We start from the raw sequence: 15,730 nt of genomic DNA, 5'->3' as shown, positions 1-15,730 counted from the left end.
TATTGTTCTGAACATCTCACAAGTTAGCCTACTCGTTGCAGGATCTCCAAGTAAAGCGAATCACCAAAGATCCTGTTTTTACGCGCAGTGTCAATCGATGTTTGATAAGCTAATATCAGTGTACTTCATGGAGTTTTGCTCATCAGCAGTTGCTACTGCATAATATGTTGTCAACTTAGACTCAGCACTCGATTGACGTGTGTGTGCTGTTACGTATCAGGTCTATAAGCCGTGCGCCAAGGAGAAGTGCTCATTCACGTCGCTGGAGCTGCCATGCTTTCCGTCGTTATAGTGTTCTATCGGCTGGCCTGGCGCTCTCGGGGCTGAGAGGCAGACGGGTAACACGCGGGAGGAGCTTTAAGTAGGCTATTTTGACCGGTAGCTTTCGCTTACGGCCATACCACGCTGAACACGCCCGATCTCGTCCGATCTCGGAAGCTAAGCAGCGTCGGGCCTGGTTAGTACTTGGATGGGAGACCGCCTGGGAATACCAGGTGCCGTAAGCTTTTCCCAACTTCAGCCAGTGCAACCGTTTCTTTTTATTTATTTTTTTTAGACTGTCTTTCTGTGCGTGCCTGCTCCGTTCACCTTTGGCTGCCCGGCGATTTTTCTACCCCTTGACTGTTTGCTTCCTGTGTTTGCAAAAACATAAAATAAATAAACAAGTCAAAATGCATACGTATTTTCTAAAACAATGTATAAGCGAGCAACCGGTTGGGGGGGGAAAAAGGACGAGTTGACTGTCAACAGCTGGCTTGGCGTTCTCGGGGCTGAGAGGCAGGCGGGTAACACGCGTGTGACTCCTAGCCGGGTTGAAGGGGCTTTAAGTAGGCTACTTTGACCGGTAACTCTCGCTTACGGCCATACCACGCTGAACACGCCCGATCTCGTCCGATCTCGGAAGCTAAGCAGCGTCGGGCCTGGTTAGTACTTGGATGGGAGACCGCCTGGGAATACCAGGTGCCGTAAGCTTTTCTCACCTTCAGCCAGTGCAACTGATTTTTTTTAGGCCGTCTGACTGTGCGTGCCTGCTCCCTACCTTCCTTCACACATTTGGTCGCCCAGCGCTTTTTCTACCCCCTTGACTTTTTGCTTCCTCCGTTTGAAAAAAACAAAGTTCCCGGTTTTGCGCGCAGTGTGAATTGATATTTGATAAGCTGATATCAGTGTACTTCATGGAGGTTTGCTTGACAACAGTTGCTACTGCATAATGTCTTGTCAATTTAGACGCAGCATTCGATTGACGTGCGTCTCCTATTACGTATCAGGCCTATATATAAGCCGTGCGCCAAGGAGAAGTGCTCATTCGCGTCTCCGTCGCTGGGGGGAGCGCCGCGCTTTCAGTCGTTAGTGTTATATTTCTGGACATGTATGGATCATTGTCCACCAGTGACCCTATTTCATAAGGCGAGAACTACAGTTGGAGCAGGTAATTGTGTCTTTTTCCGTCCAGTAGTTAAAGCAAATTGGACCCGTGAAACGCCTGTCTTGCTGTAGCCTAGTATCTAGCGTTCACCACACACGAGCGAGCTGTATGCGCCTTCCTAACTGGCCAGACAGACCTAACTCGGAGCCTCCGCATCCCGTCGGCTAAGTGTAACTTGTTTATATGGAGAGGCTTTCTGAAATGAAGCTGATATTTCATGAATTGTAAATTAGGGCCGTTCTCTCCAGCGAAACGTCGCCCAAATGTTTTCACTCTGCTTAAAAGCAGCACTTTTGTTTTTTTGTTTTTACTTTGTGCTTTGTGTTTCATCTTTTTTTTTCCCTTTTTAAAAAAAAAAAAAAAAAAAAAGCTTTTTACTCTAATGATATTTTCTAACATCTATTTTAGTTAAGCTTACTTGTGGTAGTTTCACTTGGTGTACACCAAGTGGTTTTTGCCATGCTGTGTCACCTTTAGAATCTGTTGAGAATCTAAACAAATCTGGCGTCTTAATCAGAGATCATTTTTCCCGACCTGAAAAAAATACCTGTATATGAGAGCTTTATGTTAACTCATGTTATCTTGTAGCCTATTTCTTCACATTATTTTACATTCGACTGCTGATATTTACAGGGTCTTCCTGATTCACTGCACTGGTTTTACTAGGCTATTGTATCTATCTCCTTACCATCCTCTGAATTCTCGTCTTTACTTTATTCTAAATATCTGATGTTTTATTTATCGGTTTGTTTATTTGTATTTTTTTTTTTTTTTTTATTATTTTCCTTTTTCTCCATTATTGTGTTAAATGCTCCAAACGTAAAGCACTTTGAGATGCATTCTGTGTATGAAAGGTACTATGTAAATAAAACGTATATTATACCTAATACAAGTTGAACTGTGAGTAAAGTATACGTGCCGTTGGTCAAACAAATGCTTCTTTCAATACCAATGGCTTGTAGGAAAAACTAAGAAGAGTTATTGTAAATGTTACAAAGTTTGAATAGGCTTTTCTTGTATTCTTCAGTTTACATTTTTTTTTTTTTGTGAAGCTTAATGCTTGTTTTCATCGGGAAAGTTTAGATTGTTGTTGAGCAGCAACTGTGTGCTTGGTTTTCCATGTCCCTGTAGTTTTCACCTTCTAGTAGAATTCTTGTCTTGCTGTGTTCAATCCCCTCCGTTATGTTTTGAAGAAGATGAAAATGGGTGCCTGTAAATCCACTGTATATCCGACGTAGGCTACAAGCCCGCGGTGTAATGTCAGGCAGCGGTTCGCCCAAGAGCTGCAAAGGGATGATGCTGTCCAATGTCCTGGCCCACTCTTTAGGTTCCGCTGCGTTCCGGTCGGTGCTTTTGATTGTTTCAGTCTAGCCCACGACTGATTAAAGTGTAGACAGCATAGAAGAAAGCGCATCCAGGATTGTTGTCATTTGTTTCCTCGACCGATTTCGTCCTATACGAGAAAATCTTCAGGGGTCTCAAAGCACACAATCTGCAAGCCATCTTACAATGAAACTTTTTTTTTTTTTTTTCTCTCACACCGTCTGATTATTGAACACATAGTCTGCATTCCTGTCGACATCACAAGTTGTATAATATTGTTCTGAACATCTCACAAGTTAGCCTACTCGTTGCAGGATCTCCAAGTAAAGCGAATCACCAAAGATCCTGTTTTTACGCGCAGTGTCAATCGATGTTTGATAAGCTAATATCAGTGTACTTCATGGAGTTTTGCTCATCAGCAGTTGCTACTGCATAATATGTTGTCAACTTAGACTCAGCACTCGATTGACGTGTGTGTGCTGTTACGTATCAGGTCTATAAGCCGTGCGCCAAGGAGAAGTGCTCATTCACGTCGCTGGAGCTGCCATGCTTTCCGTCGTTATAGTGTTCTATCGGCTGGCCTGGCGCTCTCGGGGCTGAGAGGCAGACGGGTAACACGCGGGAGGAGCTTTAAGTAGGCTATTTTGACCGGTAGCTTTCGCTTACGGCCATACCACGCTGAACACGCCCGATCTCGTCCGATCTCGGAAGCTAAGCAGCGTCGGGCCTGGTTAGTACTTGGATGGGAGACCGCCTGGGAATACCAGGTGCCGTAAGCTTTTCCCAACTTCAGCCAGTGCAACCGTTTCTTTTTATTTATTTTTTTTAGACTGTCTTTCTGTGCGTGCCTGCTCCGTTCACCTTTGGCTGCCCGGCGATTTTTCTACCCCTTGACTGTTTGCTTCCTGTGTTTGCAAAAACATAAAATAAATAAACAAGTCAAAATGCATACGTATTTTCTAAAACAATGTATAAGCGAGCAACCGGTTGGGGGGGGGAAAAGGACGAGTTGACTGTCAACAGCTGGCTTGGCGTTCTCGGGGCTGAGAGGCAGGCGGGTAACACGCGTGTGACTCCTAGCCGGGTTGAAGGGGCTTTAAGTAGGCTACTTTGACCGGTAACTCTCGCTTACGGCCATACCACGCTGAACACGCCCGATCTCGTCCGATCTCGGAAGCTAAGCAGCGTCGGGCCTGGTTAGTACTTGGATGGGAGACCGCCTGGGAATACCAGGTGCCGTAAGCTTTTCTCACCTTCAGCCAGTGCAACTGATTTTTTTTAGGCCGTCTGACTGTGCGTGCCTGCTCCCTACCTTCCTTCACACATTTGGTCGCCCAGCGCTTTTTCTACCCCCTTGACTTTTTGCTTCCTCCGTTTGAAAAAAACAAAGTTCCCGGTTTTGCGCGCAGTGTGAATTGATATTTGATAAGCTGATATCAGTGTACTTCATGGAGGTTTGCTTGACAACAGTTGCTACTGCATAATGTCTTGTCAATTTAGACGCAGCATTCGATTGACGTGCGTCTCCTATTACGTATCAGGCCTATATATAAGCCGTGCGCCAAGGAGAAGTGCTCATTCGCGTCTCCGTCGCTGGGGGGAGCGCCGCGCTTTCAGTCGTTAGTGTTATATTTCTGGACATGTATGGATCATTGTCCACCAGTGACCCTATTTCATAAGGCGAGAACTACAGTTGGAGCAGGTAATTGTGTCTTTTTCCGTCCAGTAGTTAAAGCAAATTGGACCCGTGAAACGCCTGTCTTGCTGTAGCCTAGTATCTAGCGTTCACCACACACGAGCGAGCTGTATGCGCCTTCCTAACTGGCCAGACAGACCTAACTCGGAGCCTCCGCATCCCGTCGGCTAAGTGTAACTTGTTTATATGGAGAGGCTTTCTGAAATGAAGCTGATATTTCATGAATTGTAAATTAGGGCCGTTCTCTCCAGCGAAACGTCGCCCAAATGTTTTCACTCTGCTTAAAAGCAGCACTTTTGTTTTTTTGTTTTTACTTTGTGCTTTGTGTTTCATCTTTTTTTTTCCCTTTTTAAAAAAAAAAAAAAAAAAAAAGCTTTTTACTCTAATGATATTTTCTAACATCTATTTTAGTTAAGCTTACTTGTGGTAGTTTCACTTGGTGTACACCAAGTGGTTTTTGCCATGCTGTGTCACCTTTAGAATCTGTTGAGAATCTAAACAAATCTGGCGTCTTAATCAGAGATCATTTTTCCCGACCTGAAAAAAATACCTGTATATGAGAGCTTTATGTTAACTCATGTTATCTTGTAGCCTATTTCTTCACATTATTTTACATTCGACTGCTGATATTTACAGGGTCTTCCTGATTCACTGCACTGGTTTTACTAGGCTATTGTATCTATCTCCTTACCATCCTCTGAATTCTCGTCTTTACTTTATTCTAAATATCTGATGTTTTATTTATCGGTTTGTTTATTTGTATTTTTTTTTTTTTTTTTATTATTTTCCTTTTTCTCCATTATTGTGTTAAATGCTCCAAACGTAAAGCACTTTGAGATGCATTCTGTGTATGAAAGGTACTATGTAAATAAAACGTATATTATACCTAATACAAGTTGAACTGTGAGTAAAGTATACGTGCCGTTGGTCAAACAAATGCTTCTTTCAATACCAATGGCTTGTAGGAAAAACTAAGAAGAGTTATTGTAAATGTTACAAAGTTTGAATAGGCTTTTCTTGTATTCTTCAGTTTACATTTTTTTTTTTTTGTGAAGCTTAATGCTTGTTTTCATCGGGAAAGTTTAGATTGTTGTTGAGCAGCAACTGTGTGCTTGGTTTTCCATGTCCCTGTAGTTTTCACCTTCTAGTAGAATTCTTGTCTTGCTGTGTTCAATCCCCTCCGTTATGTTTTGAAGAAGATGAAAATGGGTGCCTGTAAATCCACTGTATATCCGACGTAGGCTACAAGCCCGCGGTGTAATGTCAGGCAGCGGTTCGCCCAAGAGCTGCAAAGGGATGATGCTGTCCAATGTCCTGGCCCACTCTTTAGGTTCCGCTGCGTTCCGGTCGGTGCTTTTGATTGTTTCAGTCTAGCCCACGACTGATTAAAGTGTAGACAGCATAGAAGAAAGCGCATCCAGGATTGTTGTCATTTGTTTCCTCGACCGATTTCGTCCTATACGAGAAAATCTTCAGGGGTCTCAAAGCACACAATCTGCAAGCCATCTTACAATGAAACTTTTTTTTTTTTTTTTCTCTCACACCGTCTGATTATTGAACACATAGTCTGCATTCCTGTCGACATCACAAGTTGTATAATATTGTTCTGAACATCTCACAAGTTAGCCTACTCGTTGCAGGATCTCCAAGTAAAGCGAATCACCAAAGATCCTGTTTTTACGCGCAGTGTCAATCGATGTTTGATAAGCTAATATCAGTGTACTTCATGGAGTTTTGCTCATCAGCAGTTGCTACTGCATAATATGTTGTCAACTTAGACTCAGCACTCGATTGACGTGTGTGTGCTGTTACGTATCAGGTCTATAAGCCGTGCGCCAAGGAGAAGTGCTCATTCACGTCGCTGGAGCTGCCATGCTTTCCGTCGTTATAGTGTTCTATCGGCTGGCCTGGCGCTCTCGGGGCTGAGAGGCAGACGGGTAACACGCGGGAGGAGCTTTAAGTAGGCTATTTTGACCGGTAGCTTTCGCTTACGGCCATACCACGCTGAACACGCCCGATCTCGTCCGATCTCGGAAGCTAAGCAGCGTCGGGCCTGGTTAGTACTTGGATGGGAGACCGCCTGGGAATACCAGGTGCCGTAAGCTTTTCCCAACTTCAGCCAGTGCAACCGTTTCTTTTTATTTATTTTTTTTAGACTGTCTTTCTGTGCGTGCCTGCTCCGTTCACCTTTGGCTGCCCGGCGATTTTTCTACCCCTTGACTGTTTGCTTCCTGTGTTTGCAAAAACATAAAATAAATAAACAAGTCAAAATGCATACGTATTTTCTAAAACAATGTATAAGCGAGCAACCGGTTGGGGGGGGAAAAAGGACGAGTTGACTGTCAACAGCTGGCTTGGCGTTCTCGGGGCTGAGAGGCAGGCGGGTAACACGCGTGTGACTCCTAGCCGGGTTGAAGGGGCTTTAAGTAGGCTACTTTGACCGGTAACTCTCGCTTACGGCCATACCACGCTGAACACGCCCGATCTCGTCCGATCTCGGAAGCTAAGCAGCGTCGGGCCTGGTTAGTACTTGGATGGGAGACCGCCTGGGAATACCAGGTGCCGTAAGCTTTTCTCACCTTCAGCCAGTGCAACTGATTTTTTTTAGGCCGTCTGACTGTGCGTGCCTGCTCCCTACCTTCCTTCACACATTTGGTCGCCCAGCGCTTTTTCTACCCCCTTGACTTTTTGCTTCCTCCGTTTGAAAAAAACAAAGTTCCCGGTTTTGCGCGCAGTGTGAATTGATATTTGATAAGCTGATATCAGTGTACTTCATGGAGGTTTGCTTGACAACAGTTGCTACTGCATAATGTCTTGTCAGTTTAGACGCAGCATTCGATTGACGTGCGTCTCCTATTACGTATCAGGCCTATATATAAGCCGTGCGCCAAGGAGAAGTGCTCATTCGCGTCTCCGTCGCTGGGGGGAGCGCCGCGCTTTCAGTCGTTAGTGTTATATTTCTGGACATGTATGGATCATTGTCCACCAGTGACCCTATTTCATAAGGCGAGAACTACAGTTGGAGCAGGTAATTGTGTCTTTTTCCGTCCAGTAGTTAAAGCAAATTGGACCCGTGAAACGCCTGTCTTGCTGTAGCCTAGTATCTAGCGTTCACCACACACGAGCGAGCTGTATGCGCCTTCCTAACTGGCCAGACAGACCTAACTCGGAGCCTCCGCATCCCGTCGGCTAAGTGTAACTTGTTTATATGGAGAGGCTTTCTGAAATGAAGCTGATATTTCATGAATTGTAAATTAGGGCCGTTCTCTCCAGCGAAACGTCGCCCAAATGTTTTCACTCTGCTTAAAAGCAGCACTTTTGTTTTTTTGTTTTTACTTTGTGCTTTGTGTTTCATCTTTTTTTTTCCCTTTTTAAAAAAAAAAAAAAAAAAAAAGCTTTTTACTCTAATGATATTTTCTAACATCTATTTTAGTTAAGCTTACTTGTGGTAGTTTCACTTGGTGTACACCAAGTGGTTTTTGCCATGCTGTGTCACCTTTAGAATCTGTTGAGAATCTAAACAAATCTGGCGTCTTAATCAGAGATCATTTTTCCCGACCTGAAAAAAATACCTGTATATGAGAGCTTTATGTTAACTCATGTTATCTTGTAGCCTATTTCTTCACATTATTTTACATTCGACTGCTGATATTTACAGGGTCTTCCTGATTCACTGCACTGGTTTTACTAGGCTATTGTATCTATCTCCTTACCATCCTCTGAATTCTCGTCTTTACTTTATTCTAAATATCTGATGTTTTATTTATCGGTTTGTTTATTTGTATTATTTTTTTTTTTTTAATTATTTTCCTTTTTCTCCATTATTGTGTTAAATGCTCCAAACGTAAAGCACTTTGAGATGCATTCTGTGTATGAAAGGTACTATGTAAATAAAACGTATATTATACCTAATACAAGTTGAACTGTGAGTAAAGTATACGTGCCGTTGGTCAAACAAATGCTTCTTTCAATACCAATGGCTTGTAGGAAAAACAAAGAAGAGTTATTGTAAATGTTACAAAGTTTGAATAGGCTTTTCTTGTATTCTTCAGTTTACATTTTTTTTTTTTTGTGAAGCTTAATGCTTGTTTTCATCGGGAAAGTTTAGATTGTTGTTGAGCAGCAACTGTGTGCTTGGTTTTCCATGTCCCTGTAGTTTTCACCTTCTAGTAGAATTCTTGTCTTGCTGTGTTCAATCCCCTCCGTTATGTTTTGAAGAAGATGAAAATGGGTGCCTGTAAATCCACTGTATATCCGACGTAGGCTACAAGCCCGCGGTGTAATGTCAGGCAGCGGTTCGCCCAAGAGCTGCAAAGGGATGATGCTGTCCAATGTCCTGGCCCACTCTTTAGGTTCCGCTGCGTTCCGGTCGGTGCTTTTGATTGTTTCAGTCTAGCCCACGACTGATTAAAGTGTAGACAGCATAGAAGAAAGCGCATCCAGGATTGTTGTCATTTGTTTCCTCGACCGATTTCGTCCTATACGAGAAAATCTTCAGGGGTCTCAAAGCACACAATCTGCAAGCCATCTTACAATGAAACTTTTTTTTTTTTTTTTCTCTCACACCGTCTGATTATTGAACACATAGTCTGCATTCCTGTCGACATCACAAGTTGTATAATATTGTTCTGAACATCTCACAAGTTAGCCTACTCGTTGCAGGATCTCCAAGTAAAGCGAATCACCAAAGATCCTGTTTTTACGCGCAGTGTCAATCGATGTTTGATAAGCTAATATCAGTGTACTTCATGGAGTTTTGCTCATCAGCAGTTGCTACTGCATAATATGTTGTCAACTTAGACTCAGCACTCGATTGACGTGTGTGTGCTGTTACGTATCAGGTCTATAAGCCGTGCGCCAAGGAGAAGTGCTCATTCACGTCGCTGGAGCTGCCATGCTTTCCGTCGTTATAGTGTTCTATCGGCTGGCCTGGCGCTCTCGGGGCTGAGAGGCAGACGGGTAACACGCGGGAGGAGCTTTAAGTAGGCTATTTTGACCGGTAGCTTTCGCTTACGGCCATACCACGCTGAACACGCCCGATCTCGTCCGATCTCGGAAGCTAAGCAGCGTCGGGCCTGGTTAGTACTTGGATGGGAGACCGCCTGGGAATACCAGGTGCCGTAAGCTTTTCCCAACTTCAGCCAGTGCAACCGTTTCTTTTTATTTATTTTTTTTAGACTGTCTTTCTGTGCGTGCCTGCTCCGTTCACCTTTGGCTGCCCGGCGATTTTTCTACCCCTTGACTGTTTGCTTCCTGTGTTTGCAAAAACATAAAATAAATAAACAAGTCAAAATGCATACGTATTTTCTAAAACAATGTATAAGCGAGCAACCGGTTGGGGGGGGAAAAAGGACGAGTTGACTGTCAACAGCTGGCTTGGCGTTCTCGGGGCTGAGAGGCAGGCGGGTAACACGCGTGTGACTCCTAGCCGGGTTGAAGGGGCTTTAAGTAGGCTACTTTGACCGGTAACTCTCGCTTACGGCCATACCACGCTGAACACGCCCGATCTCGTCCGATCTCGGAAGCTAAGCAGCGTCGGGCCTGGTTAGTACTTGGATGGGAGACCGCCTGGGAATACCAGGTGCCGTAAGCTTTTCTCACCTTCAGCCAGTGCAACTGATTTTTTTTAGGCCGTCTGACTGTGCGTGCCTGCTCCCTACCTTCCTTCACACATTTGGTCGCCCAGCGCTTTTTCTACCCCCTTGACTTTTTGCTTCCTCCGTTTGAAAAAAACAAAGTTCCCGGTTTTGCGCGCAGTGTGAATTGATATTTGATAAGCTGATATCAGTGTACTTCATGGAGGTTTGCTTGACAACAGTTGCTACTGCATAATGTCTTGTCAATTTAGACGCAGCATTCGATTGACGTGCGTCTCCTATTACGTATCAGGCCTATATATAAGCCGTGCGCCAAGGAGAAGTGCTCATTCGCGTCTCCGTCGCTGGGGGGAGCGCCGCGCTTTCAGTCGTTAGTGTTATATTTCTGGACATGTATGGATCATTGTCCACCAGTGACCCTATTTCATAAGGCGAGAACTACAGTTGGAGCAGGTAATTGTGTCTTTTTCCGTCCAGTAGTTAAAGCAAATTGGACCCGTGAAACGCCTGTCTTGCTGTAGCCTAGTATCTAGCGTTCACCACACACGAGCGAGCTGTATGCGCCTTCCTAACTGGCCAGACAGACCTAACTCGGAGCCTCCGCATCCCGTCGGCTAAGTGTAACTTGTTTATATGGAGAGGCTTTCTGAAATGAAGCTGATATTTCATGAATTGTAAATTAGGGCCGTTCTCTCCAGCGAAACGTCGCCCAAATGTTTTCACTCTGCTTAAAAGCAGCACTTTTGTTTTTTTGTTTTTACTTTGTGCTTTGTGTTTCATCTTTTTTTTTCCCTTTTTAAAAAAAAAAAAAAAAAAAAAGCTTTTTACTCTAATGATATTTTCTAACATCTATTTTAGTTAAGCTTACTTGTGGTAGTTTCACTTGGTGTACACCAAGTGGTTTTTGCCATGCTGTGTCACCTTTAGAATCTGTTGAGAATCTAAACAAATCTGGCGTCTTAATCAGAGATCATTTTTCCCGACCTGAAAAAAATACCTGTATATGAGAGCTTTATGTTAACTCATGTTATCTTGTAGCCTATTTCTTCACATTATTTTACATTCGACTGCTGATATTTACAGGGTCTTCCTGATTCACTGCACTGGTTTTACTAGGCTATTGTATCTATCTCCTTACCATCCTCTGAATTCTCGTCTTTACTTTATTCTAAATATCTGATGTTTTATTTATCGGTTTGTTTATTTGTATTATTTTTTTTTTTTTAATTATTTTCCTTTTTCTCCATTATTGTGTTAAATGCTCCAAACGTAAAGCACTTTGAGATGCATTCTGTGTATGAAAGGTACTATGTAAATAAAACGTATATTATACCTAATACAAGTTGAACTGTGAGTAAAGTATACGTGCCGTTGGTCAAACAAATGCTTCTTTCAATACCAATGGCTTGTAGGAAAAACAAAGAAGAGTTATTGTAAATGTTACAAAGTTTGAATAGGCTTTTCTTGTATTCTTCAGTTTACATTTTTTTTTTTTTGTGAAGCTTAATGCTTGTTTTCATCGGGAAAGTTTAGATTGTTGTTGAGCAGCAACTGTGTGCTTGGTTTTCCATGTCCCTGTAGTTTTCACCTTCTAGTAGAATTCTTGTCTTGCTGTGTTCAATCCCCTCCGTTATGTTTTGAAGAAGATGAAAATGGGTGCCTGTAAATCCACTGTATATCCGACGTAGGCTACAAGCCCGCGGTGTAATGTCAGGCAGCGGTTCGCCCAAGAGCTGCAAAGGGATGATGCTGTCCAATGTCCTGGCCCACTCTTTAGGTTCCGCTGCGTTCCGGTCGGTGCTTTTGATTGTTTCAGTCTAGCCCACGACTGATTAAAGTGTAGACAGCATAGAAGAAAGCGCATCCAGGATTGTTGTCATTTGTTTCCTCGACCGATTTCGTCCTATACGAGAAAATCTTCAGGGGTCTCAAAGCACACAATCTGCAAGCCATCTTACAATGAAACTTTTTTTTTTTTTTTTCTCTCACACCGTCTGATTATTGAACACATAGTCTGCATTCCTGTCGACATCACAAGTTGTATAATATTGTTCTGAAAATCTCACAAGTTAGCCTACTCGTTGCAGGATCTCCAAGTAAAGCGAATCACCAAAGATCCTGTTTTTACGCGCAGTGTCAATCGATGTTTGATAAGCTAATATCAGTGTACTTCATGGAGTTTTGCTCATCAGCAGTTGCTACTGCATAATATGTTGTCAACTTAGACTCAGCACTCGATTGACGTGTGTGTGCTGTTACGTATCAGGTCTATAAGCCGTGCGCCAAGGAGAAGTGCTCATTCACGTCGCTGGAGCTGCCATGCTTTCCGTCGTTATAGTGTTCTATCGGCTGGCCTGGCGCTCTCGGGGCTGAGAGGCAGACGGGTAACACGCGGGAGGAGCTTTAAGTAGGCTATTTTGACCGGTAGCTTTCGCTTACGGCCATACCACGCTGAACACGCCCGATCTCGTCCGATCTCGGAAGCTAAGCAGCGTCGGGCCTGGTTAGTACTTGGATGGGAGACCGCCTGGGAATACCAGGTGCCGTAAGCTTTTCCCAACTTCAGCCAGTGCGACCGTTTCTTTTTATTTATTTTTTTTAGACTGTCTTTCTGTGCGTGCCTGCTCCGTTCACCTTTGGCTGCCCGGCGATTTTTCTACCCCTTGACTGTTTGCTTCCTGTGTTTGCAAAAACATAAAATAAATAAACAAGTCAAAATGCATACGTATTTTCTAAAACAATGTATAAGCGAGCAACCGGTTGGGGGGGGAAAAAGGACGAGTTGACTGTCAACAGCTGGCTTGGCGTTCTCGGGGCTGAGAGGCAGGCGGGTAACACGCGTGTGACTCCTAGCCGGGTTGAAGGGGCTTTAAGTAGGCTACTTTGACCGGTAACTCTCGCTTACGGCCATACCACGCTGAACACGCCCGATCTCGTCCGATCTCGGAAGCTAAGCAGCGTCGGGCCTGGTTAGTACTTGGATGGGAGACCGCCTGGGAATACCAGGTGCCGTAAGCTTTTCTCACCTTCAGCCAGTGCAACTGATTTTTTTTAGGCCGTCTGACTGTGCGTGCCTGCTCCCTACCTTCCTTCACACATTTGGTCGCCCAGCGCTTTTTCTACCCCCTTGACTTTTTGCTTCCTCCGTTTGAAAAAAACAAAGTTCCCGGTTTTGCGCGCAGTGTGAATTGATATTTGATAAGCTGATATCAGTGTACTTCATGGAGGTTTGCTTGACAACAGTTGCTACTGCATAATGTCTTGTCAATTTAGACGCAGCATTCGATTGACGTGCGTCTCCTATTACGTATCAGGCCTATATATAAGCCGTGCGCCAAGGAGAAGTGCTCATTCGCGTCTCCGTCGCTGGGGGGAGCGCCGCGCTTTCAGTCGTTAGTGTTATATTTCTGGACATGTATGGATCATTGTCCACCAGTGACCCTATTTCATAAGGCGAGAACTACAGTTGGAGCAGGTAATTGTGTCTTTTTCCGTCCAGTAGTTAAAGCAAATTGGACCCGTGAAACGCCTGTCTTGCTGTAGCCTAGTATCTAGCGTTCACCACACACGAGCGAGCTGTATGCGCCTTCCTAACTGGCCAGACAGACCTAACTCGGAGCCTCCGCATCCCGTCGGCTAAGTGTAACTTGTTTATATGGAGAGGCTTTCTGAAATGAAGCTGATATTTCATGAATTGTAAATTAGGGCCGTTCTCTCCAGCGAAACGTCGCCCAAATGTTTTCACTCTGCTTAAAAGCAGCACTTTTGTTTTTTTGTTTTTACTTTGTGCTTTGTGTTTCATCTTTTTTTTTCCCTTTTTAAAAAAAAAAAAAAAAAAAAAGCTTTTTACTCTAATGATATTTTCTAACATCTATTTTAGTTAAGCTTACTTGTGGTAGTTTCACTTGGTGTACACCAAGTGGTTTTTGCCATGCTGTGTCACCTTTAGAATCTGTTGAGAATCTAAACAAATCTGGCGTCTTAATCAGAGATCATTTTTCCCGACCTGAAAAAAATACCTGTATATGAGAGCTTTATGTTAACTCATGTTATCTTGTAGCCTATTTCTTCACATTATTTTACATTCGACTGCTGATATTTACAGGGTCTTCCTGATTCACTGCACTGGTTTTACTAGGCTATTGTATCTATCTCCTTACCATCCTCTGAATTCTCGTCTTTACTTTATTCTAAATATCTGATGTTTTATTTATCGGTTTGTTTATTTGTATTATTTTTTTTTTTTTAATTATTTTCCTTTTTCTCCATTATTGTGTTAAATGCTCCAAACGTAAAGCACTTTGAGATGCATTCTGTGTATGAAAGGTACTATGTAAATAAAACGTATATTATACCTAATACAAGTTGAACTGTGAGTAAAGTATACGTGCCGTTGGTCAAACAAATGCTTCTTTCAATACCAATGGCTTGTAGGAAAAACAAAGAAGAGTTATTGTAAATGTTACAAAGTTTGAATAGGCTTTTCTTGTATTCTTCAGTTTACATTTTTTTTTTTTTGTGAAGCTTAATGCTTGTTTTCATCGGGAAAGTTTAGATTGTTGTTGAGCAGCAACTGTGTGCTTGGTTTTCCATGTCCCTGTAGTTTTCACCTTCTAGTAGAATTCTTGTCTTGCTGTGTTCAATCCCCTCCGTTATGTTTTGAAGAAGATGAAAATGGGTGCCTGTAAATCCACTGTATATCCGACGTAGGCTACAAGCCCGCGGTGTAATGTCAGGCAGCGGTTCGCCCAAGAGCTGCAAAGGGATGATGCTGTCCAATGTCCTGGCCCACTCTTTAGGTTCCGCTGCGTTCCGGTCGGTGCTTTTGATTGTTTCAGTCTAGCCCACGACTGATTAAAGTGTAGACAGCATAGAAGAAAGCGCATCCAGGATTGTTGTCATTTGTTTCCTCGACCGATTTCGTCCTATACGAGAAAATCTTCAGGGGTCTCAAAGCACACAATCTGCAAGCCATCTTACAATGAAACTTTTTTTTTTTTTTTTCTCTCACACCGTCTGATTATTGAACACATAGTCTGCATTCCTGTCGACATCACAAGTTGTATAATATTGTTCTGAACATCTCACAAGTTAGCCTACTCGTTGCAGGATCTCCAAGTAAAGCGAATCACCAAAGATCCTGTTTTTACGCGCAGTGTCAATCGATGTTTGATAAGCTAATATCAGTGTACTTCATGGAGTTTTGCTCATCAGCAGTTGCTACTGCATAATATGTTGTCAACTTAGACTCAGCACTCGATTGACGTGTGTGTGCTGTTACGTATCAGGTCTATAAGCCGTGCGCCAAGGAGAAGTGCTCATTCACGTCGCTGGAGCTGCCATGCTTTCCGTCGTTATAGTGTTCTATCGGCTGGCCTGGCGCTCTCGGGGCTGAGAGGCAGACGGGTAACACGCGGGAGGAGCTTTAAGTAGGCTATTTTGACCGGTAGCTTTCGCTTACGGCCATACCACGCTGAACACGCCCGATCTCGTCCGATCTCGGAAGCTAAGCAGCGTCGGGCCTGGTTAGTACTTGGATGGGAGACCGCCTGGGAATACCAGGTGCCGTAAGCTTTTCCCAACTTCAGCCAGTGCGACCGTTTCTTTTTATTTATTTTTTTTAGACTGTCTTTCTGTGCGTGCCTGCTCCGTTCACCTTTGGCTGCCCGGCGATTTTTCTACCCCTTG

General features: G+C 43.5%; 11 non-coding genes across 11 annotated transcripts; all 11 read left to right on the top strand.

The window, feature by feature from the left end:
• Positions 1-387: 387 nt before the first annotated feature.
• Positions 388-506, top strand: LOC121678645. Its single transcript, XR_006021325.1, has one exon. It is a non-coding gene; the product is annotated as a 5S ribosomal RNA (ribosomal RNA).
• A 347-nt stretch (positions 507-853) lies between these two features.
• Positions 854-972, top strand: LOC121678643. The gene has a single exon (XR_006021323.1). It is a non-coding gene; the product is annotated as a 5S ribosomal RNA (ribosomal RNA).
• A 2,437-nt stretch (positions 973-3,409) lies between these two features.
• On the top strand, positions 3,410-3,528 carry LOC121678642. Its single transcript, XR_006021322.1, has one exon. It is a non-coding gene; the product is annotated as a 5S ribosomal RNA (ribosomal RNA).
• Positions 3,529-3,875: 347 nt separating this feature from the next.
• On the top strand, positions 3,876-3,994 carry LOC121678641. The gene has a single exon (XR_006021321.1). It is a non-coding gene; the product is annotated as a 5S ribosomal RNA (ribosomal RNA).
• Positions 3,995-6,431: 2,437 nt separating this feature from the next.
• On the top strand, positions 6,432-6,550 carry LOC121678640. The gene has a single exon (XR_006021320.1). It is a non-coding gene; the product is annotated as a 5S ribosomal RNA (ribosomal RNA).
• A 347-nt stretch (positions 6,551-6,897) lies between these two features.
• Positions 6,898-7,016, top strand: LOC121678639. Its single transcript, XR_006021319.1, has one exon. It is a non-coding gene; the product is annotated as a 5S ribosomal RNA (ribosomal RNA).
• A 2,437-nt stretch (positions 7,017-9,453) lies between these two features.
• LOC121678638 lies at positions 9,454-9,572 on the top strand. The gene has a single exon (XR_006021318.1). It is a non-coding gene; the product is annotated as a 5S ribosomal RNA (ribosomal RNA).
• Positions 9,573-9,919: 347 nt separating this feature from the next.
• Positions 9,920-10,038, top strand: LOC121678637. Its single transcript, XR_006021317.1, has one exon. It is a non-coding gene; the product is annotated as a 5S ribosomal RNA (ribosomal RNA).
• A 2,437-nt stretch (positions 10,039-12,475) lies between these two features.
• LOC121678636 lies at positions 12,476-12,594 on the top strand. Its single transcript, XR_006021316.1, has one exon. It is a non-coding gene; the product is annotated as a 5S ribosomal RNA (ribosomal RNA).
• A 347-nt stretch (positions 12,595-12,941) lies between these two features.
• On the top strand, positions 12,942-13,060 carry LOC121678634. The gene has a single exon (XR_006021315.1). It is a non-coding gene; the product is annotated as a 5S ribosomal RNA (ribosomal RNA).
• Positions 13,061-15,497: 2,437 nt separating this feature from the next.
• Positions 15,498-15,616, top strand: LOC121678633. Its single transcript, XR_006021314.1, has one exon. It is a non-coding gene; the product is annotated as a 5S ribosomal RNA (ribosomal RNA).
• The last annotated feature ends 114 nt before the right edge of the window (positions 15,617-15,730 follow it).

Source organism: Alosa sapidissima, chromosome 12, assembly GCF_018492685.1.
Source record: "Alosa sapidissima isolate fAloSap1 chromosome 12, fAloSap1.pri, whole genome shotgun sequence".
Classification (NCBI taxonomy): Eukaryota; Metazoa; Chordata; class Actinopteri; order Clupeiformes; family Clupeidae; genus Alosa; species Alosa sapidissima.
Note: the sequence above shows the minus strand (reverse complement) of the source record. Positions and strands in the feature narration are given on the sequence as shown.